Below are 7,358 nucleotides of genomic sequence, written 5' to 3'. Positions count from 1 at the left end.
GAATTGCCTTCTAAAGCAGTTCTCTCTGGAATGTACATAAATGATTAATGTACCCCCAAGCCTGAGTCTATTCTTTCATCCTCAATTATCATAAATCCAGGGAAATTATAGATGGAAATAAACTTTGCTGGACAGTGGTTCCCCAGAAGCAGGGATGTTACCAAAACAAAGGTATACATTTTATTCTCTACCTTAAAAATCTAACAACAACATGCAAAAATTCATAAGAACAGATTTTGATCAATAAGTCATGTTATCAAATAAATTTCTCAAATGTATTATTAATTACGTATTATTACTTGTTAAAACTAAAAACATACATCAACCTAATTTAGGAACAATAATAAGTAAATATTATTTGCATACAAAAATTGTATAAAATTATATGCATATTTGTTAGTGCCATTTCTTGTATTCCTGATTGACTATTGCATTTTTAAGTTTGAAAGGATATTTGTTGTGAGCTCTAGAACTGTATTTCTTGCTTGTTGCCTTGATTTTGATGGTTACCAGAGAGCTAAAAGCAGTCTCAGACAGATATGCTGTGGCAAATTGTAGGATGAGTCTGGTTATGGCATGATGCCCAAGTGTAGGCACAAAGTCGGGTCCTTTCATGAGTTAGATTCTTCTGTACCCTTGCTGGGTAAAGAATCTCTTGTGAAGAGATCACCATCCAAGAGCTCATCCTCAGCTTCTAAATACTCCATGTCCTCATGTTTTGCAGCAAATAGATCTATACACATGTGCATTTGGTGACACGTTCATCAACTTCTGAGAATCGTGACTTCATTTCCAGTAGGAGTTCCATATGACTTTTGAACTCTTTGCTCAGGGGTTCAGGTAATTTATTTCAGTCTGTTTGAGAAGTAATGGAAAGTGTTGCAGGCTCGTTTCTTTAGGTTATTCTTTGAACTCCACTTTATGCACATGCGTGTCAATTATTATTATTATTACTTGCACTTCAGGACAGTTGTATGTTTGTTTCATTGTATAGGCTGATTGTAGATTGTAAATATCAGTTCTAATGAGAAATTAATTGTACATTTTGTCGAGAAGTTTCTGGCTGCTCAGTCTTAGGAACTACATTACTTTTTCTTTCAGTTCAGAAAACAAACTAACACTTGACCCCTTAAAACCCAGCACACTTCGGTATGAAGGAGGAATTTCTGGTGCGCCTCATCTTCACACAGCTCTGTAAAGATTTGTTTGTTCACCGTAAGGGATTTTTTACAACCACCTTGAACTTCAATGATGGGGAAAGGTAAGAGCTTCAATGCACGTGTGAAGGAAAAGGCTGTGTTTTCCTGTATAATACATCATCAAACCAAGGCTGTATACTGTTTTAGGCAGTCTTTGTTAATGTCATGTACTATGAATTTATCATGTACTGTATAGCTTAAATTGCTAATATTTGTTAGGGCAATAGTTAACATTTTGTGTTCATGCTTTGTGTTAACATTAATTAGAACTAACAATGAACAACACTTAGTGTAATGAGCATTGATTTATTGGTTAGTGTTTTTGTGAACCTCACTGTAATTGTAACTGTAGGAGATGCAAGCAGAATACTTCACTGCAATACTACACTGTAGCTACAATGTGAAAGCTTTCAGAATTCGTAGACCGGCTGGATTCAGATGGGGGCATTATATCTGCAATGGTGGGGTCTCAGATCACGGAACTGGTGATGTTCAGATGGGGCTGAGGGGCCTTCATCCCTCTGAGTTTTAAGCCCCAGGACCACTAGGGCTAGGTTCAGGCAGGTGCTAGAGACTTGCCTTTAACCTGAGTTTAAACGTGGTGGGTCCCCGAGTTTAGGAGATTCAAGCAGAGATGTCAGCGAGCCACAGCTACACAGTAATAAACAGAGAAATATGAGCTTTCGGAGTTCATAACCTCGAAAGGGCAGTGCTCGGACCTCGGGACTCTGGGTTCAGGTGGGGGCTTTGAGACCTGCCGCTGACCAGTTTGAAGTTTTTGGGTCCCATGTTTGAGTCACATGAGAGGAAATGTCCATAAGTTGTCCACCAGTTATGGATGGGGATCATTTTGCTTTAATGCTTATATATCAGTGAGGGTGGGGTTCCAGAGATTGAAACTCAAGTTGAGTGTAGGTCTTTACCCAGACACTGCCGCGTCTGATGGGACGTATGACAGGGTCTCAGCCTCGTTGGCATTCCTACTGCTCTCTTCATGGCTGTCTGTAAACTGTCTAGAGTTGCATTTAACAAACTGTAAACCAACAAAAATTTGGTATTTTGCTAGACTCAAGCTAAAAACTACACCAACACCATGATAGGAATCACAGTGTTGAGCCTGAAATTGGACGTGCGTTCTAGTACACAGTCAAACTCAAAAATCGACCCAAATCTATTGTGGAAATTGATTACATCAACTACGGTATATATTACATACAGGCTAGAAGATGTGTATAGAATATGAACACAACAAGCTAACTTGCATGTTAAGCGTTTTCAAATAGAAAACAAAAACAAAAACAAAAAAAAGGAAGGACGGAAAATGCATTAGTGGACTGGATCATTTATTTTGACGTCAAAGAATTGCTTCCTGAATGATTTCTGACTACTTTCAATGTATCACCAATAAAATGTGCTGACTATTTAACCATGAATGCACAAACATCTTACAAAATTCAATCAATACTCCAGCTATCAGATGGTGATAACATCAAAAGTGAGCTCAGTTTCTTGCTCTGCAGGATTCAGATCAATGACGACAGCTGTACACTGGCTGTTCCCCAGCTAGTTGGTCAACTGTCGCTCCATAGAATCAGTTTATTATATAGTGTACATCTGCCACAAGTTATTTCTAATTTCTGCCAAACAGCATGACAGCTAGTCTGTGTCAGTTCCACTGGCATCAGACCACATACTGTATTATCTACAAAACAAAACAAAAATCTTCAGTGTCCCCAGTTTCATAGGGTTTACCTGTATATGTAACTTACTATTATTACTCTATTATTACTGTTATTTTCAATCTATAAAAAAATGCTGAGTTAAAAACAACCCAGCTATGGGTGAAATATGGACAAACCCAGCGACTGAGTTGTTTTGACCCAGCAACTGGGTTAAAATTGACAATATTTCTTAAAATGAACCCAAAATAGGTTTCTTTCAATAAAAATATTTTTTTTAATTGCCTGTTAAAAATGTTCAACCTTTGATTTTTGCTGATGCCTCTAGTGTCATTTCATTTTAGGCCAGCCACATAGTAATTTTTAAACAATAGTTGAATTCAATAAAACTACATAGAAGATTAGGTTAAACATTTAACCCAACTAACTGGGTCAAAACAACCCAGTCGCTGAGTTTGTCCATATTTCACCCAGTGCTGGGGTGTTTTTAACCCAGCATTTTTAGCGTAGGCTGCTTTTATTTTACTTAATTTAACATATTTATTTTAGCATTATGCATAAGGATGTGTAGTGTATTGAGTACAAGAAATGTTCATTACAAATAAAGTTATTATTACTGTGTCACAGCACATTTGAACCAAACAACAGCATTATCACTTAAAGGAAGTCCACTTCCAAAACAAAGATTCACATATAATCTACTCACCCCCTTGTCATCTAAGATGTTCATGTCTTTCTTTCGTCAGTCGTAAAGAAATTATTTAGTTTCTGAGAAAAACATTTCTGCATTTTTCTCCATATAATGGACTGATATGTTGCCCTGATTTTGAACTTCCAAAATGCAGTTTAAATGTGGTTGTAAATGATCCCAGCCGAGGAAGAAGGGTCCTATCTAGTGAAACGATCAGTTATTTTCATTTAAAAAAATACAGTTTAAATACTTTTTGATCTCAAACGCACGTCTTGCCTTTCTCTCCCTGAACTCTGTGTATTCTAACTCAAGACAGTTAGGGTATGTCGAAAAACTCCAATCGTATTTTCTCCCTCAACTTCAAAAATCATTTCAAAATCATCCTACATCACTGCAGAAGTTCCGACCCAGTCTTTGCAAAGTGAACATGCAAAGAAGATCAAACTCCCTTAACAAAAAAGGTAAAACAGTGATATAGGACAATTTTGAAGTTGACAAGACAAGCGTTTGGCATAAAAAAGTATATCAATTGTATTATTTTTATTAAAATAACCGATTGTTTCGCTAGATAAGACCCTTCTTCCTCAGCTGGGATCGTTTACACCCGCATTTGGGATCATTTGAAGCCGCATTTAAACTGCATTTTGGAAGTTCAAAATCGGGGCATATTTGGAGAAAAATGCTAAAATGTTTTCCTCAAAAAACATAATTTCTTTACAACTGATGAAAGAAAGACATGAACATCTTGGATGACAAGGGGGTGAGTAAATTATTTGTAAATTGTTGCTCTGGAAGTGGAGTTCTCCTTTAACTTAAGCCTTTGCATTAATTAGGAGTTGTGACTTTTGTAGAAGCTAAATCTCATTATCTCAGTCAGCCAAGAAGGAACAAAAGGTGAAAGCAATTAGCTGAGGTCAGTCTTAGCACTGCAGGCTTTGTTTTTCTTTGTTTTACCTGGAAGACTTTCACCACTACCTTCCTTACTTAAGCATTTTTCTCACTGCATCTGTATGTTCATTCCATGACTAAAGGCACAGCAAGTATCTTTTGAAGCATCTACCAAACAGTGGTGTTAAAATAAACTTTCGAGCCCTTGTTACCAAGGGGCTTTGAATCTGGATATGTGGTGACTGGCTCTTACATGCCCATAATTCCATATTTTTGTGTGTTGTTATGTTATTGTGCATTTGTAAATTAGTTAAATAAACTGTATATTCACTCGAGTTTGATTCTGTGTTCACTGCTCGTAGACAAAGTCAGTTCAGCAAGCCAATCCTTGCTGTATGCTTTAATACATCACTACTGTAAAAAAAAAAAAAAAAAAAAAAGTATTTTCTTTGGCCATGAAAATAGCATTTCTTAGAATTGAGTGCTTGGTGGACAAACAGGTTAGTTGATTGTGATATTAATATTGCTACAGTTATTTCTGGCAGCTGATATAAATAATTATCATTGATTACAGCTAATAATTATTTATAAAAACTTCCCTTTTGAGACAATTTGGTACAATGTTTTATCTTTAACAGAGTATTTATTGTTCACTTTTTGAAACCTATTATGAAGTATGACCTTTTTATGTATTAGCCTATGATTAGTTGAGCAAATTTTTGTGAATTTCGCTCATTCCAACACTCTCCTGTCATGTCCTGGTCCTCTAGGCAGGTGTTGTTTCGGATGACAAATGCTTTTATGAATACTTCATCTTTCATGGCCAAGTTCTTCAAGTCAGCCTGTTCTAATTCATCCAAGTCCCTGGGCATCAATAAAAGGAGAAAGTCATCCGGCAGACTGGTGGCCCTGAAGGGACTTTCTACTCTCTAGAGACTCCAACCATGGCCATAGCCAGCTATGAGGTCACCGAGGTCTGGAGCGCAGTACATTTTTTACAATCAAAAATAAAATTTGAAGTTCTCTTAATGACTTATTAGCAGTATTGGGAAGGTTACTTTGGAAATGTAATAGTTTAAAGATTACAAGTTACTTGATTTAAAATGTAATAAGTAGTGTAACTTTTCAATTACTTTTTTGATTACTTTTTGATTACTTTTTTGATTTCTAGTATTTTCAACTGTTAATCATTCTAAAACATTTAAACCAGGCAGCGTTAACCTTACAGTAGCACTTAACACTGATTATTGTCAGACTTTCAAAATCGTTTATCACTTGAATTAAGATTATATTTTACATTTACATTTATTCATTTAGCAGACGCTTTTATCCAAAGCGACTTACAAATGGGGAATACATCAAGCGATTTATCCTAACGAGGCAAGACGACATAGGAAGTGCTTATAATACCATATAACAGGCATTGTTCACATAAGTACAGGCTAGAAAGGGAAGAATAGGAAAAAAGTAGAACAAAAAAAGTTTTTTCCAAGTCAAATAGTATCAAAAGAAATGAGTTTTCAGCAGTTGCTTGAGAGTTGTCAGGGAGTCAGCATTCCGGATTGGGCCACCAGCCAGGAACAGTAAAAGAGAATGTTCTGGAAAGTGCCTCTGTGCCTCTTTGTGATGGTACAATAAGGGGTCGCTCACTAGTGGATCTCAGACTTCTGAAGGGAGTGTAGATTCGTAGCAGTGAGTGGAGGTAGGTGGGCGCTGAGTCTGTGGCTGTTCTATATGCAAGCATCAGCCAGTGCAGGGTGATAAAAAGAGGTGTGACATGGGCCCTTTTGGGCTTGTTGAAGACCAGTCGTGCTGCTGCATTTTGAATCATTTGTAGAGGTTTGATTATGCATGAAGGAAGACCGGCTAAAAGAGCATTGCAGTAGTCCAGCCTAGAAATGACCAGGGCCTGGACAAGAAGTTGTGTAGCCTGCTCTGTTAAAAAGGGCCTGATCTTTCTGATGTTGTGCAATGCAAACCTGCAAGATCGAGTAGTTTTAGCTTTAAAAGTCAGCTGGTCATCAATATTACACCAAGATTTCTGGCTGAACTTGAAGGGGTAATTGTTGATGAGCCTAACTGGATGGTGAAGTCATGGTGTAGAGTCGGAGTTGCAGGGAAGACAAGGAGCTCAGTCTTTGCCAGGTTGAGCTGCAGGCAATGCTCTTTCATCCACGCCAAGATGTCCGCCAGGCAGCCTGAGATCCGTGCAGCTACCATTCATCTGGTTGAAATGACAGATAGATCTGTGTGTCATCAACATAGCAATGGCAGTGACCAGATGATGTGCTTTGGATACCTCCCCCTCCCCAGTCCACCCTGAAAGACCTACCAGTGAGATAGGATTCAAACCAGTGAAGTGGAATCCCTGTGATGCCCAGCGATGAGAGGGTGGACAGGAGGATATGATGATTCACAGTTTCAAAAGCAGCAGATAGATCCAGCAAAATGAGTACTGATGATCTGGAATCAGCTTTTGCAATCCGCAAGGCTTCAGTGACTGACAGTAGTGCAGTCTCAGTTGAATGGCCACTCCTGAAACCTGACTAGTTAGCATCCAATTTGCTGTTCTGTAATAGAAATAGTGATACCTGGTTAAAAAAAAAAAACAACTTGTTCAAGTGTTTTTGCTATGAATGGAAGGAGAGAGATAGGTCTATAGTTATCTATAAGTGAAGTGTTTAATGTAGGTTTTTTGAGCAGTGGGGTAACCCGAGCCTGCTTGAATGCAGTGGGGAAAGTGCCTGTGAGGAGAGATGTGTTGATGATGTGTGTGATATTTTGTGTCTAATTATTTTGACATGAAATATCTGAGTTGAAATATTTGAACGCAAAGCTTCCATGAAGAAATCAGTCGCTAGCAAGTGGCAAGTTCAAACTAGACAGACATTTTAGGGATAC

The 7,358-nt window shown here is 37.8% G+C and overlaps 1 pseudogene; it reads right to left on the bottom strand.

The window, feature by feature from the left end:
- Positions 1–611: 611 nt before the first annotated feature.
- Positions 612–7,014, bottom strand: LOC127154408 (uncharacterized; annotated as a pseudogene).
- Between the last annotated feature and the right edge of the window lie 344 nt (positions 7,015–7,358).

This window comes from Labeo rohita, chromosome 23 (assembly GCF_022985175.1).
Source record: "Labeo rohita strain BAU-BD-2019 chromosome 23, IGBB_LRoh.1.0, whole genome shotgun sequence".
Taxonomy (NCBI): domain Eukaryota; kingdom Metazoa; phylum Chordata; class Actinopteri; order Cypriniformes; family Cyprinidae; genus Labeo; species Labeo rohita.
This window is presented reverse-complemented; position numbering and strand designations above follow the sequence as displayed.